This window comes from Callithrix jacchus, chromosome 1 (assembly GCF_049354715.1).
Source record: "Callithrix jacchus isolate 240 chromosome 1, calJac240_pri, whole genome shotgun sequence".
NCBI classification, from domain to species: Eukaryota; Metazoa; Chordata; class Mammalia; order Primates; family Cebidae; genus Callithrix; species Callithrix jacchus.
In genome coordinates this window covers 100675779-100695737 of record NC_133502.1, presented here as the reverse complement: position 1 = coordinate 100695737, position 19959 = coordinate 100675779, and the positions used below count along the sequence as shown (strand labels likewise).

Here is a 19959-nt window from a genome sequence, read left to right as displayed (position 1 = left end):
AATTTCATCTTCCCTAAAACCCATGAGGTCTTGTTATACCTATTTTATTGATGAGAAAATGGAGATCAGAGAAGCAAAGTAACTTGTCTAAGACTGTAAGAGCTCTACTGTGAGCCCTCATGTCTGTAAATGTGACATATGCATCTGCACCTTCCTTCCATCCAGAATACAGGGCCATCAATGAGCCCGTTTGCAAAGACAGGTAACTTCCACCTTAAAAATACTGTACACATTGGTATCCTTCTGAGCTGTACTTTTCTCTATGATACTCGCAGCCCTACCCCATCTTCCAACTCTTTTTGTAAAACTCTCAAGGTTCTGTCTCTCTATAATGGATCCTTCCTCTATCCAACTTTCCCTACCTTTCTATTATGGAATGGACCCGACCCCTCTTACTCTTCAACTGGAACCTTAATGAGACCATATATGCCATGGTCTCTACATTGTTTTCACATCTTTATTGGAGAGAGACTATCATTGTCAAGCAATGTGATATTGAGCAACTTGCTTGATTTCTCAAATATGTTTCCTCAATTGTGCGAGAAAGGAAGGGTAGATTAGATGAATCTGTGAAGCCTCATAACTTTAAGATTTCGTTTTTTTGGTGTTTTTTTTTTTTTTTGACAAACTTACAGAAAAGTTGCAAGAATAATGCAAAGAAATCTTAGATGTTGATACCCATCACCCATATCTTCGAATGTTTATTTTAATACATTTGTGTTCTCTCTCTCTTTCGTGCTCTGCTATCTATCTATTCTTGTTTTTTAAACTCTTTAATAATAAGTTGCAGTCATGGTGCCATTTTACTTTTAAATATTTCAGTGTATATTTCCTAAAAACAAGGAGTTCTATCATATGCCACAGGATAATTATATAAACAAGGAAAATAACAAGCATAAAACTATTATGTATTCCACACTCACTTTGAGGGCCTTCTTATTTTAAATCAAATTATTAAAAGTGAATTGTGTTTTATATTGTGCTTCCAACAGAGGTGAAGTTTTAATCCTTCTAACCACCCAGCAAGACTTTGATATCAATCCTATTTCCTATGGATTTGCTCTCAGAATGATACTCTTCATATCTATCTGGATTCTTGGTTGGAAGCCACCCAAACTATCCTTGGTTATTTAAGTAAAAAATTAAAATTTAAAGGGACATACAGTAATTATATTAGGACTCAAAGAATTATTAAAAGACCAAGAAACCAGAATTTTAAAATCGACAGGAAACAGGGTGGTTATTCAGGTAGAACCACAGCTAAGTGCTGAGGTTATCCAAACAGAGCCACTGCAGGTACAAATGGTGAGATGAAGCCATGGCCACCATCATTGACACTGCCACCACCACCATCATCGGTACCACTGCCACAACAGTGATTCGACCACCCTCTCTTTCTATGTCCTTATATCACACACCCTACATTCTGAGCCTCAGTCTAATTTATGTTCAGGTCAATTCATACTCTGGGTATAATTATCAAGACTGTGAAGCCGTAATTGAAGGTTAGTCTGGCTAACACCCAACCCCCAAGAGCATGTAGAAAGTGAGAGAGGAATAACTCCTTATGAAACAATTGGGTACTCCTGGGAAGGGGAAGCTGAGGAATCCTGTGCTTGTACATTAATCATTAATAAAAAATATACAGCTTTTATTACATTGGATTTATGAATATTTTCTACCTACACTTGCAAAAGACTGATAGTCAAATCCAGATATTATCACTATTAAATCTGCCCCAAAATTATAAATGCAAATGCTTACGGCAATTAAATATTTATTTCAAAAGAAGGGCTCATCTGCTTGGAAAGAAATTTACTTTAGAGAAGAGACTTGCTATTAGAGATATCTTTAATATGTATGTGCAACACTGCCTCCCTCATATCTGCTTTGCCCGCCTACCACCAAGAAAGTAAAATAGACCCACATAAGATTTATTACAGCTAAGTATAAATATACAAATGAAACACCTGACCCAGTCAGCAATGATATCCATTAGTTGTTTTATATAATATTTCACAAGACTAATATCTGGAACATTAAATAAATAAATTGAAAGATATCATGAAACTATAAATTCTAAAGAACCCAACCAACCTCCTATGACCCCTTTGAACCAAAAGACTACATATAAAAAAAATTAATGGGACAAAGAAAAGGACTTGACAAAGAAATTGAAAAGGAAGGGAAATTACTACATATAACCACAACTGGGGACAGATTGTATCACAGGATTATTAGAATTTGGAGGAAAACATTATTATTTTTAAAATTGAATTGGATTATTTATTATAGTTATAAAAAGTATTGAACATGAGGAAGATTCCTAGCAAATATTAGATTATACCAGGAAATAATGTATATGAGAGGACTGTCTCAGAGATAAATCTCTATATAAACATTACAAATATTAAATTTTTCTTCTTGTAGCACCAATATGATAAGAATTGCTCTTATATTTTATAAATAGCAAGTACTGTAATTCTGGTTTCTTACCTTTGCATATGTGAGCAGTAATGTTTTTAGAGATGACAACCACAGCAGTATTTCATGAGCCTGGTCTAGCCGGTGATCATTTTGAGGGAAGTACAGAAGAACTCTCCTGGGGGAAGTGTGGCTGTTACGTTTAATTGCAGGGTGTTAGCTGCTTAACATCTTTTACCCTCACCTACCTTTCAAAATTCTATTCAGCCAAAATTTCATCTGTCTCCTTTAGGAAGCCCCTCTGAATGCCCTCAGTGAAATTTTTCTACACATGCCCCAGGCTTTCCTCATACTTTTTAAACTACATCACTTTGATTTGATCTAGTTTGGTTTTATCTTCGCTTATATAATAGAGAGTATTATAGGTAGACCCACCTCCAATGGATTGTAATTTATTTGTATAGATGTATATGTGTTATCTGTAGTATTTACCTTCCAATAAAGAAATATGTATAGATGTTCATACATACATAGATATATACCTATTTATTTATTGTAGCATTGTGTAGCATGCCATGGACAGAGAAAATGGTTAATAAATGCTATTCAGAAGAATGACTGACTAAAAGATCTATTGGACAATTCCAGTAATTCTGGTAACCAGGAAAGTTCACAGTACAGAGCTACAGGAATATAAAGCTTTTTCTTCATGTGAAGTCTAGTTGTTCTTTAAATTGAAATCAAAATACATGTTTTCCCTTTACTTGTCCTTCCTACCACTGGAAAAACCCAAATAGCCTCACAAGTCATGATAACTATGTAATCCTGGTCTAAGCTTCTCCTGCTTTAGAATATACCATGGTCCACAAGGCTCCAAGAAGTTGAGCAGATTTACTCTCTGCCATTCCTTGGATATTAGTAATATAAATTACATTCCCACTGCTTGTGTCTTGGGTGTGTGGAAAATGCAATCTGATATTAAACCTTGGACATAGTTTTATAGCACTCTGCAGAAGCAAGTCCAGGTTCCTGAGAGCACTAGACAAGGAAGTGGAAGAGAATTCAATGTGATATCAGGGAGTCTTGTAAGATGAGAGGTCTTCTAAATTAGAAATGGGACAAATTCATTAAAACAAAATCACCTCAAGCCACATTGCTCCAAACACTGGAATGAATACATATCCAGATAGAAAATCTGAGTGGTTTCCAAAGCTTTTCTCTTAGATTTCTGTTTTTGTGCCTTCAGATAAATGTATAGGCTCTTATAATACTCAAACCAAGTAAAACCTCTCTTGCCACAGTTGTACTTAAAATTCATGGCAGAAAAATAATGCAATGAGTGTAATCTGTTTGTTTGGTAACAAGCGCAACTAGCTTTGCCCAATTAACTAAAAAGAGGAGAAAGTCATTTCCCTCTTTAATGCTGTTCAGTGCTTTTTAAGTGTGAATAATCGAGAAATTTTAACACTGAAAGTATCCTCTGAATTTTTGGTAGTAATTATGGTGAAAGGTCTGACCTTTTCAGCATTCTTCTGTGCTCTGCCTTGAGTTCCTTGAAGGTTAATGCTGTACATCACTGGTCTCATAAAGCATTACCAGATGATTTGAGGAAAGAATTTGTACACGATTATTTCTCATTCTCATGGGTTTAAAGGTCCTGACTGAGTTTTTTTTCGATGCTGGTCTCAGCTGACTGTATCTACTGTCAGGAGTGAGAGAGAAAAAAAAGTATGTGTTATTCATGGGCTTTACCAGATATTGGCCCTAGAAGAACTGAGATCAGCTTCCTGTTTGGACCAATCCTTTGCCTCCTTCCAATGTGCTCATTGAGAAATTGGAAACAGTATCTAAGTCAGTGTTATATTCCTATCTCCCACCCAATGGGCATATGTGAAAAAACTGGTGGTCTGGGAATATTTGGAAAAAAATTTTGTCTACTTGGCCAAAGCGTTCTAGGCTACTCCAATATTAAAGCAAGCCTGATTTGCATTTTGTGCTTGTAAATGTATTAATTTTGTAAATTCAAACCTGACAATATTCCTAGGAATTAGAGAAAAAATCTGGACATATGCACCTAATTAAGCTAAAATTCTCACAATTTATGTCTGAAGTTTTTTCTTTTAGAATGAGTATGGAGAAATTTTGATCAATGTTTTGAATATACACAAAGGGAAATCTAATGTTTAGAAATGAACAGTCTGATGCATAATTGTGTACATAAAAATTGTTATAGGGCAATAGTATTTATGAGAAAGCAATGGAAAACTTCTTGATGTGCATTTTTCCTCATACTGAAATTCGAAAGTTCATGTTTTATTATAAGAAAAACTAAAGGTTACACCCTCTTTTATTAATTTAACTTCAAAATTCAGTGAAGTACAGCTAAGTTTCAAGAGGCATTTCACATTAATTTGATGCTCAGCCTTGTAGTTTATTGGAGTCAATCCAGTTTCACAAATTGTGGAGGCCAATTAGTTAAATGAGTGTGTGCTGACCTAACAGTCCCGCCTTTTGGTTCACCTGTAACTAGCTTCTGTACTCCATGTTGTGGTCACATTATATTCAGCTGGGAAGGAGCCTTGTCTGAATGCAGTAAGGATTTTATTTCTCTTTTAATGTGCCTTGCAAGATAGAGTGCTTCAGCTACCAAATATGTGCCCACTGAATTGCTTTGAGGTTTGTTCTTTATATACTGTGTGGAATTGTGGGGAAAGAAGTCTCTGTTGACTTGAGCTTGCAAAACCAATATTTTAATTCAAATAAAGCACTCACCTGGGAAACTGGCAAATTTGGACTACAGCCCTTACCCCAACCTTGTTTTCTTTCTTCTCTCAGCCTCACTGTAAATTAACTAATCATTGACATCCACTTAAAGCATGCTGCCTTTTTAACTGAAGGCAGTGTGTGACCTTACTTTGGATGTATTGAAAATGGAAGAATAGTTCAGTTTTTAAAGGAAGTAGAAAGGAAGGTCCTTTACATCTTTAACACTGAGCTCATTAAACCTCTAAAACTGATACATTGAACATTTTCTCACGTAGCCTTTACAAGACAGCAGGTTTACTTTAACGATGCTTACTTGTAAATAACAACATCAACAACAAAACAACAACTACAAGTGTTTGTGTGGTTTTGTATATTATAGTGCTTAGGAAAAAGAAGACATAAAAATAGCTTTGCAGAAAACATGATGGATCCATACGAGGAGGGTGAGATTACAGAACTTGAAACATAAGGGCTTGTTAGATTCGTTCTCCTTGACTCACTCATCACTCAGGAAGCTGCCTCAATTGCAATCCAAAATTGACCATTTCAGGAAAAGCAAACCTCAGCCTCCCCAGAGGGTCCAATCTGGGTTGTGGTTATTATTTTACTACCAGTAATTTTAAATCTTCTTGGAAACATTACCTTTCTAATTTACTGTAAATTTTGACGGATCTGTGAAACCACACTTGAGTTGTTGGTAAACTTAATAGATACACATAGAATATGGACCAGGAAGAAAACAAGCAGTGCTAAATAGAACTGAAAGAAAAAATAAACCCACCCCAAAACCTGTAGTACAAGCCTGGAAATCATTTGGCCTCAAGATGCTTCATGAATTGCAGTACAACGGTAAGTCAATTCGGTTTTTTTTTTTTTTCCTGTGGCATCAGGTCCTATTATAGTTTGCTGACAGGTCAACAAACTATAATAGGACCTGATGCCACTGGAAAAATCTAAACAGTGACACTTCAAGAGAAAATAAGATCTCCTCATATTCACTCCTCAAACATGCAGGGACCCAAGGAAGCCATTCAGAGAGACCAACTTGACAGAGTGAAAACATTTGTCAGAGTACTTTTCTTCTTAAATAAGGATCTGTCTTATGATCTTCTCTAAGAAGTTGGAATATTGCTGATTGACTAGGGTTGTTCTAACTTTATAAAGCAAAGAGTATTCCATACTAGGCAATTCTTGTTAAAAACCAACGAAGTTTCATCACTGTGCCTAGGAAGAACCAACCAAATTTCCTTGTGATTAGTTTTGTAAAAGAAAGTCTAGGTTTAAGAGAGCTCTGAATCTCAAGAGGTAGTTGTAACCATTTATTGAGTGAAAATTCAGAAAGCTTGTGAAATATGAAAACTTTATTGGGCAGTACAGTAACCATTAGCACGGATTTTTGTTTCCACCTAAGAGAATAACCCGGAAAATGTCCAACTACAATACAAAAAAAATAAAAACAAAAATAAAAAAGTTGTATCTTCTTGACTGCAGAATAGGGGAAGTTTAATAAAATCTCATTTTAATATATAGTTACCAACCATTTATAGAGACGTCCAACTAAAGGTGGTAGGTTCAACATAAGCATTTCCTTTCAGCCCTTCCTAACCCTCCACTTGGAAAACATAAACCTACAAGAACAAAGAAAAAAGAGAAGATGCAAAAGCATCACATGGTTAAAAATAAAATGCAGATGGATAAAGCAATCAAATGCAGCCAACCTGAAAAAGCGAAATCCTAAACTGAGAGTGAGAAAAGGGAAAACAACAACTTGATTTACTCCATAGAATCCTTAGTTTTCTCAGGCATTGGTGATGCCAAGTAATTCTGGATGTGGGAGGTGAAGTAGAGCTTAAAACAAAAAAAGAGGGTGAGTTGAAAGAATATGTAAGATGCAGGAAACTCCAAGGTTCTCTTCCTCCATGAGAGCTGTGGATGAGAGGTTTATTTTCTGAATAAGCGAAACATAGACTCTCTGGGCTGGGAAACACCAGACACAGCAGGGGGCAAGGTTTCATACAAAACGAGGAAATTAAGTAAATGTTTCTGACACTGGTATTGGTCTAACAAAATAGGTTACTCATAGTACCCTACAGTGAAACCCATAGTCCACGAGCCTTTATCATGAAAGCAAAATTTCAATCAGCCTCTTAGTCCCCTCCTCTTTAATAGGAGCAGAGTGTAAAGGATCACCAAACACTTAAGGATAGTATCTGATATAATGGCAGAAATCAAAATAAACTGACTAGAACAATGTGAAGGAAACAGAAAATATACAGGGAGAGTGAAACTGAAACCAATGAATATTATTAACACTGTTATAGATGTAAGATAAGATATTGCAATCGTAGAATTGGAATGAAAGGCTGTATTATAAGAAGAATTCAGAGGACAAGAAAACATGCAGAGGTTAAAATGGCAGAAATGAAACCTCAAAAGATAAGAGAGACTAAATGAAGAATCTCCTAGAAAATGAAGAAAAATGATAAAAAGTGAATGAGATAAAGTTAGATGACTAGTCTATAAGTTCCAATAGCTAAATAACAGGAACTCCAAAAGAGAGAATAGAGACAATGAAACATAGAAAATCATTAAATAAATTATTTAAGGTAATTCCTCAGAATTGAATACTATAAGTTTCCAGATAGAGTGAGCCTAGGCAGAGACCTAAAGATAGATTACTGCTATGCCAAGAAGTATTATTGTAAAATTTCAAACATATATGAGGAGCAAATTTTCAAACATATATGTGGATAAATGAGGAGCCAAATGAATTGCAGACAGAAAAAAAATTAGATGTCATAAAAGAAAGAAGCAACAGACTGGCTTTAGACCTCTCAACCCAATACTGGCCAGTAGAAAGTAAATGAACAATACTTTCACAATTTTGAGGAAATATGATTTTTGATTTAGGGGTCTATGTACAGTGAACTCTCAATTAACCATAAAGGTAGAAGAAATTCTTGTTGTGCCAAATAAGGTCTTAAAAATTTACCTTACAAAAAGCTATTGAAATTAGGGCTACGTGTATCCTGCAGAACAAGTGAGGAAACCCCAGACAAAGAGTACATGAGGTCCAGAAAACAAGTGATGTAACGTAAGACATGGACAAATGCAGTCCCCAGAAAAAGGAGCAACTAAAGTTTCAAGATGAGTACTATTTAATTCAAGGTGAGTACTTCTAGATTCATACCAAATCTAGAAGGCAACCAGTACAAGCAAGTTAATCAAAAGGCTTTCAGATAGTTTTCTTTAAACAGATGATATTGATTTAATACCTAAGAAGTTTGAACAGAATGAGAGATATTTTTCACTGGAGAAGAATTTGGGTGTAAGTGTGGTGTTTAGAAATCTAAGCAAATTTTTTTAAAGATTATTATCTTCAGGAAAAATAAAGAACAAAATAACACCAAGATATAAAAAACATACCTGAATAAAAGTATAAGAGTGATTATATTACATGGTTCAACTATGCATAACATAGTTATGCACAGTCATCATAATGTAAGTAATAGGTACTGATCTAGCAAAAATTATGACATTACCCTATTAGGATGAAGGGGGATGAAGAAGGTGCATGCTTGAAGTGTATGGAACTAAGTATAAGTGGACCCTTGGCCTGGTGCAGTGGCTCACACCTGTAATACCAGTGCTTTGGGAGGCCAAGGTGGGTGGTTCATCTGAAGTCAGGAGTTTGAGACCAGCCTGGCCAACATGGCGAAACCACATCTCTACTAAAAATAAAAAAATTAGCTGGGTGTGGTGATCCTAGCCTTTAGTCCCAGCTACAGGGGCGGCTGAGGCAGGAGAATCACCTGAACCCAGGAGACAGAGGTTATAATGAACTGAGATCCCCACCACTGCACTCCAGCCTGGGTGACAGAGTGAGACTCTGTCTCAAAAAAAAAAGAAAAAAGTATAAGTGGACCCATATAGTCCACAACAGTGTTGTTCAAGGCTCATCTGTAGTATGTTATGCTAATTACTAAAGACATGAAGATAAATAGCAAAAGAACAAAAAGCAAAATCCCTTGTATTCCCCTCCCAAAGATAGTCCCTGCCAACATTTGGGTATATTTCTTTCCAGATGTTTGCTTTATGCATATGGAAGGCATGTCTATTATGTGCATAACCAGAAAACTATATAAACTGTAGATTAAAAAAGGAAGATCTTTTCCTGCTTCTTTCTTTCCCTCTCTTTTTTTTTTTTTTTTTTTTTTTGAGACAGAGTCTTGCTCTAGCAGTCAGGCTGGAGTACAGTGGCGCAATCTCAACCCACTGCACGTTTCCTGGGTTCAAGCAATTCTCCCACCCCAGCCTCCCAAGCAGCTGAGACCACAGGCACATGCAACCATGTTCCACCAATCCTTGAATCTTTAGTAGAGATGGGGCTTCACCATGCTGGCCAAGCTGGCTTCGTATCCTGACCTCAGGTAATCCGCCCGCCTCTGCCTCCCAAAGTGCTGGGACCACAGGTCTGAGCCCCCATGCCCGGCCCCTGCTTCTCTCTTTTAAAATATCTCTGTGACAGTAAGACATCAGTGATCTTTTGACTTTGCCCTTTTATTCATGGAACACAAGCCACAGGAAAAAACTCGAATGACTCAGGCAATCTGTGGATTGTAATGTTGTGGGGCCCAAGAGTGTGTTTTGGACATTTGGCTAGGACAAGTGGCTGGTACAGTGGCCAATTAAGAGGCATTTTGATGAGGAAAAACATTGATCCCAAAGCCCCCGCTGCTAGCGGGGGCCTCTGAACCCCCAAATGTGAAGGGTGATGGTGTCGTGCTGCCGAACACTGAGCTGCTGCTCCCACTGCTGGCGGTCTGGGTGGTGGCTCCAAAGCCAGAGCTGGTGGCTGCACCAAAGAAGATAGCAGTGGTGCCGCCAAAGGTGGGCTGTGAGTTGGCGGGGGCGCCAAAGGCTGAAGCCGCGGCTTTCAACCCAAACGCCGACTGTGTGGCACTGCCAAAGGCAGGTTGGAGGGGTGTGGGCACATGCGCGGGCACGATCATGATCGTGGACGCAGGTGCAGGTGTGGGTGCAGCAGCCCGGGCTGGGGCTGCATAGTTCCCAAAAGTGAAAGAGCTGCCAAAGCTGGGGGCAAGGGCTGGCTTGGTGGCTCCCGGTAGCTGCCCCTCGGCGGCCCCAAATGCGGGCTGGGGGTTGGCTCCTGGATATGATGGGAGCGGGGACTTGGTGCTTGAGCCAAAGAGAATGTTGAATGTGGAGGTGCTCGTGTTACTGAATGTCAGTGTGGGCTGGCTGCTGGTGGCCGGGGCGGAGGTGCTGAGGCTGCTGCCGAAACCACTAAAGCCGGCGGCGCTGCTGCTGGTGGCCGTCGGTGCGGCAGTGGGCAGGGACTGGGTGAAAGGTGGTGACTGTGGTGGTGGTGGGCAGGGCAGGCGGCTTGCCAAACTGGAATATGGAGCCCATGACAGGGGTGAAGCTCCAGGGGCGCCCCGAAGAGGAAAGGCTGTGAGGTGGCAGTGGCGGTGCTGGTCGTGGTGCTCACGCTGCTGCTCACACTGTTTACACCAAAGCCAAACGCAGGCTTCGAAGCAGAGTCTGCGGATGGACTGGCTGTGGAGATGGTAGCCACAGCAGAGGCGGTGGTGGCCAGGCAGGTGAAAAATGGGGCAGTTGTGGTGGAAGCAGTGGCGGGAGTTGTCTGCTTGAATAAGGGAGCAGGCAAGGGCGCAGATGCAGGCGGCCCCATGCTGCTAAACACGGGCTGGAAAGTCGGGGCTGTGCTGGAAAGTCGGGGCTGTGCTGGAAAGTCGGGGCTGTGGTGCCGGTGGTTGGAGGGAGGGAGGAGCTGGAAGGTGCTGTGGCTGGGACTGAAGGGCCAGGCGGTGTGGGGCCGGCCTTCTCACTCTTAGGTGGGGCCATGAAAATGGGCTTGAACATGGGAGATGCTGAGGACTCGGCAGGGGCAGCAGGACTGGAAAGTGAGGTGCTCTGTGTTCCAAACAGGAAGCTCTGTTTGGGGTCAGGGGGTGGGGCAGATGTGGCTTGGGGTTTGGCAGCCATGTCTGCCTGAAGGGTTGGAGGTGACTTGGTGTCAGTGGCTGGTACTGTGGATGAAGCAGGCATCAGCCCCAGCAAAGTGGTGGGAGGCTTGGAGTCTGAGGAGGGGCCGGGGAGGGGCCCTGGTGGCCCTGACTGTGAGAAGCCCAGTGATGGCAGGAGGCTGGGCGTCTTTGGAGGCGACGGGGCCTCAGTGGTTGCTGCTCCAGGAGATTCTGGGCAGGGCGGCAGTCTCAGGGGACTCTGCATCTTCTTCAAGCTGTCTAACAGTGGGTTGGTGCTTGGGGCCGGGAGGGAGGTCAGCGGGGAGGCAGGTGCAGCAGCAGGCAGGGTAAAGGTAAATGAAGGCTGAGTGGTAGGTGGGGTCTCAGTGACAGAGTTCGAGGCAGCATTGGTCTTATCCTCCAAGGCCTCATTGAACCACTGTAATGAAGTCTTTTTCTCTAAGTCTAGGTCCCCGGCAGTGATCGAATAGCCAAGCTGGGGAGGTGGAGGCAAGGTCAGCTGTTCTCCTCGCCGAGAAGGCAGCAGCTGAATTTTCCGCTTAGGCTGCCCAGAGCTGCCAGGTATAGACGGAGAATTCGTGAGTTTTGTTTCTTCCATGGGGCTGTATCTGCAACCCTTTCTCCCTGGGACTCCTTGTCTGTAGCCAGTGGGGTTGAAGAACTGGAATGATGACACACTTCTTCTTCTCTGATTTTCTTTGCTGGTCTCTCCGGTGTCTGGGAGCGGGACGAGGCTGGGCTAGAGAAGGGTGATGAACTAGGACCACTTCTCTTCCAGAGCTGTGAGATGCCTCGAGTGGAGCTGTAGGAACTGGTAATGGCATTGCAGCTGGAGCTAGGGGTGCCACTTGTGTAAGCGCTTGTCAAGGAGCTCATGGAAGAGGTTCGGGATCTCTAATTCAAGTGGTCCTCTGAGCTCTGAGAATTGAGGCGTCTCTTCAGAGACCCAGGCTTAGGCACAAAAGAAGCGGGAGCTCCATTGGCCACCAGGAGCTCAAATGCTGAATGTCCACTGCCACTGCTATCATGGCGCCTTCTTTTATTTTCCTGGCCATCAAGGAATATTTGATCTTCTTCCTCCACTGTCCTTTTCTTCTTCTCTTTGAGGGCACTCAGTACAGTCTCCTTTGCACATGGGTCTGGGACATTACTTGACGGTGAGGAGAGTGTTGAGCTGATTATCTGCTCTGGTATCGCAGACCTCGAAAACCTTCTGTCAGGAGGGGCGATCCTCACAGTCACCGGGCTACACACCATCCTGGAGTTGCGTAGCACAAGAAGGGGACAGCACAGCCTTCTTGTGATAACCATTCCAGCACACTGTGGGAAGTACCCCCAGACAGAAATATTGGGCCTCATGGATCGGATAGCGTCTTCAAGGCGTTACTATAAACCGATTTGGTGAAGTCCCACAATCCCGTTGGGAAGGCCTACTGGAGGGTCGGAGAAGAGGAGTGGGGAGAGAGGGGTAAACGTGGTGAATGCGATGGGTCGGCGGGGAGCGCAGCGCAGAGCAGGCGGGTGGGCGGCTGCCAGGCCTCTGCTGCAAGTCCTGGCACTCCGGAGCGCCGGGTCGGGGGAGGGGGGCTGTGGCGGCCCGGGCTTGCCCAGGTAACTGCCCATGAGTAGCAGTTCGGCAGGGTCGGGTCCTTCGAGCAGTGTCTGCTGGCTCTAGGAGATTTCCGTCGGCTGCCGACTTGGCCGTAGGCGAAGCGAACAATGTTCGCCGATGTCGTGCGTGCCGAACAAAGGAGGACAAGGGGCGCGAACCTCCGGGGCTCGCGGCTCAGTCCCCACCAGGCCGCGGGAGCCCCCACGGCCAGCTAGGCCAGCGCAGCCGCAGCTGGCACAAGGTACAGCACGAGGCCGACCAGCGACAGGCCGAGGAGCGCCGCCCCTGCCGGCCCACCGCAGGCCCGGCCCTGGCCATCCCTAACACTCTCTATGGGCCGCCGCGCTCCCCTGCTGCAGCCGCTGCAGCCGCTGGAGACATCGCGGCTCCGCCTTTAGGTCTTTCTTATACTTCTTCCATAAGACTTTCTATAATGGCAGAGCAATACCAGAGCAAAGCAAAGGCCCTGCAAACAGCAGCCAGATGCAGGGGCCGGAGGAGCTGAGGAGCAGAGGCGCTGGGGTGGGGGAGAGTAGGACGACACGCGGCCGAGGCAGCTACATTCTGTTCCTGGACAGCCGCAGTGGCGACGCACTGGGAGGATGGGGAGATGGCTCTGCACCCACTGCCAAGTCAAACACAGGGCACTCCAGTCAGGATGAGGGGCTCATCTTCCTGCCTGGTGAAAGTAAAATCTCCTGGTGAAGGTCACAGTTTTCAAAAGCAGAGCAAGGCAGAGGCATTGCTGAGTCAGCGGTGAGAGAGGGGAGTATGGAAACTGGTCCCTTCATGAAGGAAGTGACCTATGTGAGCCCACGCCCACCAAGATGTGAGCTGAATCAGAGGGATCATGGAAGGACCGTCCCAGGCAGACGGGAGCGATCCAGGGCAATACCGGTACACTCTGCTTTTGTTTAAAATGAACTAGGGGCTTGCGGAATGAACCAAATGGACAATCATTACATGAAAAAAAACATGTCTTCCCAAGATGTCACCGCACTGGCCATCGAATCTGTGAAGGCGCTGTCTCCTCATTTCTTCTTCTGCTGAGAGACAAAACCCATAGGGTGGTGGGCTATTTCTGGTATTTCCTCAGTCCCAGAGGCTGGCCCGTAATGCTCTCTCAAGCTGTTCTTCTTGCATCATAGTTCCTGGGTGCTTCTTCAGAGTGACCTGGGCTGCCATACAGATAATAATCCTGATATCCAGAGCTGCCTGAGCTATTAAAGTACTATTGCTGTCCTGGGTAGCCAGCATTGAAGGAAAAAATGCCTGCATTTTAAGCATAATTGGATGTATCAAATCATTCCAGATGTAGAGTTCAAGAGTTCTAATTTCTTTTTTAAAAAGATACCTATATTGCCCGGGCACAGTGGCTCACACCTGTAAGCCCAGCACTTTGGGAGGCTGAGGCGGCTGGATCACCTGAGGTTGGGAGTTCGAGACCAACTTGAACAACAAGGTGAAATCCCATCTCTACTAAAAATACAAAAATTAACCAGGCATGGTGGCAGGCACTTCTAGTCCCAGCTACTCAGGAGGCTAAGACAGAAGAATTTCTTGAACCTGGGAGGCAGAGGTTGTAGTGAGCCAAGATCGTGCCACTGCACTCCAGCCTGGGTGAGGGAGTGAGATTATTCTGTCTCAAAAGAAAAAAAAAAAAAAGAATACCTACATAAACAATGAGTGTCTGAAAAACAGTTAAAATGTATTAGACACTGTGACAAAGGCTTTAATAAAACAGTGTTATTTAATATATATATATGTTGATATAATTTATTTTTCATTCATATAATTGAGAAAATACAGCTTTAAGTAACCTAAGACATCAAAATGTACCCCACTAATCAAATGGTGGCTATGCCAATATACAGCCTTTCTTTTAGAGATAGAAGTCTATACAGCAATGAGAGGTCAAGTTTGCTCATTATCACCTTCTTCATAAGTCTCCAGCCTTAAGTATTAGTTAACTGTGATATTTAATATTGTTTTGACACCGTCCCTATAGGTAAATAAAGGCTCCCAGCAAATTAATATAATCCTTATGTAATGTAATTCATTTATATATCTTTCCTCTAAAAAACTCACCCTTTTTCTATGGCCATTTATACCAAAATGATTTGAATGACCTAAATAGACACTAGTATTACGTAAATTTGGTATCTGGTTTTTGTCATGTTGCTTAACCCTGAGAATGAAACTTTTAAAAGCGAAGTCTGAGGAATTGATGTGAATTTATCAATATAATGAAAGTGGGACTTAACCAACTCAAATGATTTTTCTTTGTTCAGATTCTCAGCCTGATTATACCTATATTTTGATACATTCATTCAACAGATTTATCAACTGCTTGCTATGTGAAAAATGCCATTCTAAGTACTAGTGATAGTCTGATTGGTAAGTTTCATTACTTGGAGAAAAATGAAGTAATTGTTTGTTGAATGACCAATGTGTACTAGGCATTTTTATGTATAATCTCTATATATGCAGCATCTAATTTAACATAATCCATATATATAATATAAATATAATCTAATTTAATCTGTGCGAATCTCTATGAGGTAGGTATTATCATCCCTGCTTTGAAAAGAAGGAAGCTTTTACTCAATAATGTTAACTTGCCTAATGAATACTAAGCTTTTGTGTGTAATACAAAGCTAAATGTAAGAAATTATTGGGTTTTTTTTTTCCCCAATGTATGTTTTTGCTGAGTCCACATGTCTTATATGTCAGTAGTTTAGAAACTACTTAGAAAACAATTAGATTATCAGGGGCAAAACACCAAAATGCATAAACATCAGAGCTGTGACACATGACAGTTTGTATACTAATTATGATCTCTTCCTTGTGTTCAGTTCAATTGTGTTGCCAGTGAATGACCTAATAAAACTAAGATTTTGGAGGTTACTCACCGTAAGATCTTAAGGAGATGTTAATGATCCTTTATGGTGATGATATAGAAATTCTTGAAGAGAAGTAGGCCTTTAGGGATTGAAAGAATGAAAACAAAAAGGATGGATGTTTTTTAACTGAGGGTAGAACAAATTACTCTCTAAGGGGAATGACATCACTTGTATAAGATTACCCAGATGATTAAAGGCTTAGAAAATGTCCCATTGAGAAAAGTCTAAACCATCCAAGATAGCTTAAAGAATGGAAACTGAGAGATTATGTATTAATGAATAGTTTTTTAGTTTACAAAGGGGTATCATTTAGAGGAATTTTCTCTCTACATGGAAATCTGTACATAAAGAATTAACTCATGATACAGCAAAGGAAACTTTTGCTAAATATTTTCAAGGTTGTTAAAAACTGAATTAACTGCTAAGCAATGTTGCAGGCTATCTTCAAAGGAGACTGTTAGAAACACATACTTCTTCAGCCATCTGGAATTGTTTCTCTGTGATACTATAGAACATCATGTGATGGGGAATAAATCAGGATTCCCCTTAAGTACCCTTCCAGCTTTCTAATTTAAGGCTCAATATGAACTTTCACTTTGCTTTCTATTGTGTAAGGATACCAGATTTAGAGGAGACTGTCAGTAGTCCCCTGGGTCCTCACTGCTCACAGTGTGGTTCACAGGCAGCAGCAGTATGTGGGAGTTCATTAGATATGTAGGGTGGCAGACCCACTGCAGACCTCCTGAGTTAGAATCTATCCTTTGAAAAGATCCCCAGGTGGTGCATATATGCACTGAGGTTTGGGGAGCACCAGTCTAGTCCATTCTCTCCATTCATTATAATATGCTGTCCTTGCCTTTTCCCTAAGCAGATTTCTTTTCAGATTGTTTCAAAAGTTAACATGGAAAAAAAAATTCTTTCTTGACTCCAATGATTATATTGATGGGTATACATTGATTTTTATTGCCAAGTTTCTATTTTATGGGAAAGCTATTCTCCACAAAAATCAAAACTGGAAGACTCAATGATGTCTCAAATGTTGTCTCACTCAGAGGCATTAAAAATAAATAAATAAATAAATAACCTGGCCACCAGGCTTTCCACAAGAAAAAGGAACAATTAAACATTATACCAGAGGTCAGCTATAATCGTTTCTATTTCATAGAAAACTAAAGATAGGTTTTGTCTCCTCTTCTCTCCATTTCGGCTCAAATATCCATCCTGCTCTCTCGCTCTCTCTCTCTTCCTGTCTGTGTGTGTGTGCGTGCATGCACAGATGCACGTTTGTACAACTGAAAACCTTGGAAATTTTTGTTGTTTTAACTTCAGCATCCTGACTTTATTTAAATCAGGATGTAAATAAAACTCTTTTGTTTTGAAGACCAATAGGAATTAAATCCAAGAAGAAAAGCTTTGTAAAATGTGGTGCAGGTCAACCACAAACCTTTCAAAGGGCACCACTGTTGAGACGACACGGAAGTGGAGAAAACAATGGACGTTAGAATGTCAAGTGACAGTTGACTGTTAAGGGCATGGGGAGTCTCACAGTGACTCCTGGGTTTGAGCTTTTGTGAAGGTAACAAAAGTTGCCTCTTGATTTTAATTTTTCTCATCAGCCTTCCCAAATTTATTATGGAAAATTATTTTAAGTGTTTATACTTTCCACCTCTTCTCTGTATGATCTGTGTAAAGTAAAATTACTTCAGGTGACATTGTACCCTGTCTGCCTTCCTCCTTATTTGTCCTAGTGCCCTTACAAGAGAAGCATTGGGCTGAAGAAAAATAAAATATTTGATGGTAAGCGTTATTCTAAAGACAACAAGTAATGCAGTTTAAAATATGGAACATTCTCCCTAAACTAATTTAGAAAATGATTACCACAATAGTGGCCAAGTTAATGCAAACTCATTTGGGCCACTTTGTTTTGTCTGAATGAAACATGAACTCTTTGGAAGGGGAAGCCTGTTGTAACTTTAAAGTGTTTAAATTTTTCATTTAAATAACTACAGCTTTATTTTAAGTATTTCTTTTTCTACAAATGACCTTTCAGTTTACAAACTAACAGATAAGAAATACCTCCCATACAATGCTGTGAATTTGTCTGTTGCTTCTGCAGTAATTAGTGAGATTTCTGGATGAATTATGCCATTTAACATCTGTTATTAACTATAACCACATTTATTGCCTCATAACAATATCATTACAAAGGAAAGCTGTGCAGATGAGAAGCATTTCTTTGTAAACCCTAATAAGTGTACAATGTGTGTGTAAATATTTACTTTTCCATAATTCTCTCACTGTTTAATTGTGACTCTGTGTTTAGCCATTTTAATTAGGTTGAATTTCCAGCCCTTTGGCATTTAGATATTTAAGTTTAATGCTCTGTTGATGAAATTGTCTTGCTTTTAATCTATATTACATATCACAGAAGCTCTGTCTGTGCCACATCAAAGCTTTTAAAAAGGAATTAGGTAAAAGGAAGGCTAGCAGGGCAATCAGAATTCATTCTCAGGGAAGTGGGGGCATTGTTGATTTCAGTGACCTGCTAAAGTATTTTTTAAGTTATTCTACTAGTCAAAGAATGGAAAATGTGAAAAGCTTAACATTAGTATTTTTATGAACAACAAATAAAGAACAGCCATATTCTTTATTTTTCTTGTGTCCTTAGGTAGAAAAGCAATAACTAAATAGAAAGGACTGGTGCTTTGGTCATATAGCTAGGAGGAATACAGAACCAGACTATGGGATGAAAAAGAACTTCAACTTTAAGCACCGGAGATTTCTACTGTAGGAAGAAATACTCAAACACTTTACATATATTTGCTCTCTTCATGCTCATGAAGATATGAGTTCTAGCATCACCACTGTCCATTTTTCAGATGAGTAAAGAGGCACAGAAAGGTTAAGTAACTTGCCCAAAGTCACACAGCTAATGAGTTGCAGAGCCAGTATTCAATCCTGGAGTATCTGGCTCCAGAATCTGTGTTCATAAACCCTTCTCTCTTTTGTCTTTCCTACTGACCATGTCAATAGCTCATATTACTTATTAAATCATTGCTGTGTGCCATGTTCTTTGTTAAGGCCTTTTTATACATATCTCAGTAAATACTCATAACAACACTGTAAGATGGGTATGGTTTTGCTCATTTCATAGGTGGGAGGACTACAGTGGGTAACTAGGAGGATTAGCTTTTGGACTGTGCCCAACACCTACAGCTTGGCTTTGATTGCCACAGGACCTGATCTCCAACCTTTCTCTGGAGAACAACCTCCAGCATGTGGGGAGCTTTGCCAGAAACAGGAAAGGAGGCACTGGAGTGGAAGCACCCTGAACACATAGTACTTGTAACACTGGTTTCACAGGCTAAGGTGGCCATTGGGCAGGGCCTGGAAACGTAGATATTTTGCCTATAGAGTCTAAGGGAGTGATGGAGATGGCGTGGGGAGGGAGATGCAACTTCCCAGGTGAAGATAATGAGTCTTCTAAGTAATTCCCCAGAAGAGAAGGAACTTGAGGAAGGAACAGGTTATACTGATTATAATGTTAGAGTTTAGGGACAAATTAGGTTTGAATTTAGTTGTTTTTGCAGTTGGGAATCACATATCTTAATTTTCAACCTTTCAAATTCTGAGAAAACACTTATCATTGGTATTACCTTTATCTCAATCCCAATTTTTTTTTTTGCATTGGAAACCAGGCATGGTTTTGATGACGGGCCAAGGGAAGGAAAGGCTAAGTGAGGAAACTAGAGTGAGACTGAGCACTATAAAGTGAGAATAGAGAGCAGTCTAGCTGACCTTCTCCCAGGCCTTTGAAGTAAGAGTGGAATTACAGACAGAACCACTTTTGCTGGCAAAACTGCCACACCTGTTGGAGAAGCTCAACAAGCAGGAATGAAACGATTTATTCTGTTGATGGAGGGTCTGAGCTCTTCAAGTCAAGAGGCAAGTAGGGAAGTAAGAGAAAAAGAACATATTCTTGTGTGGAAGGAGAGGCTAAAAAAGTCATTGCTGGGTCGAGATTGCTAAGATGACTATCAGGAGCTCTCAATGGAAACAAGAATTTGCAGTAGTCTCTAAACTTATTTCATTATTCTATTGAGCGCCATACGGTCCACCAGAGGCTATCTGCATCTGGACCTCAAGTCTTTTTTCATTTTTGAGACAGAGTCTCACTCTGTTGCCCAGGCTGGAGTGCAGTGGCGTGATCTCAGCTTGCTTC

The 19959-nt window shown here is 41.1% G+C and overlaps 1 long non-coding RNA gene and 1 pseudogene across 1 annotated transcript in view; one reads left to right on the top strand and one right to left on the bottom strand.

Moving 5' to 3' along the window:
• LOC128932036 (uncharacterized) overlaps positions 1 to 19959 on the top strand; it is a 127715-nt gene that overhangs the window by 59945 nt on the left and 47811 nt on the right. The window lies entirely within an intron of this gene.
• Positions 9879 to 13215, bottom strand: LOC100410993 (nuclear envelope pore membrane protein POM 121 pseudogene; annotated as a pseudogene).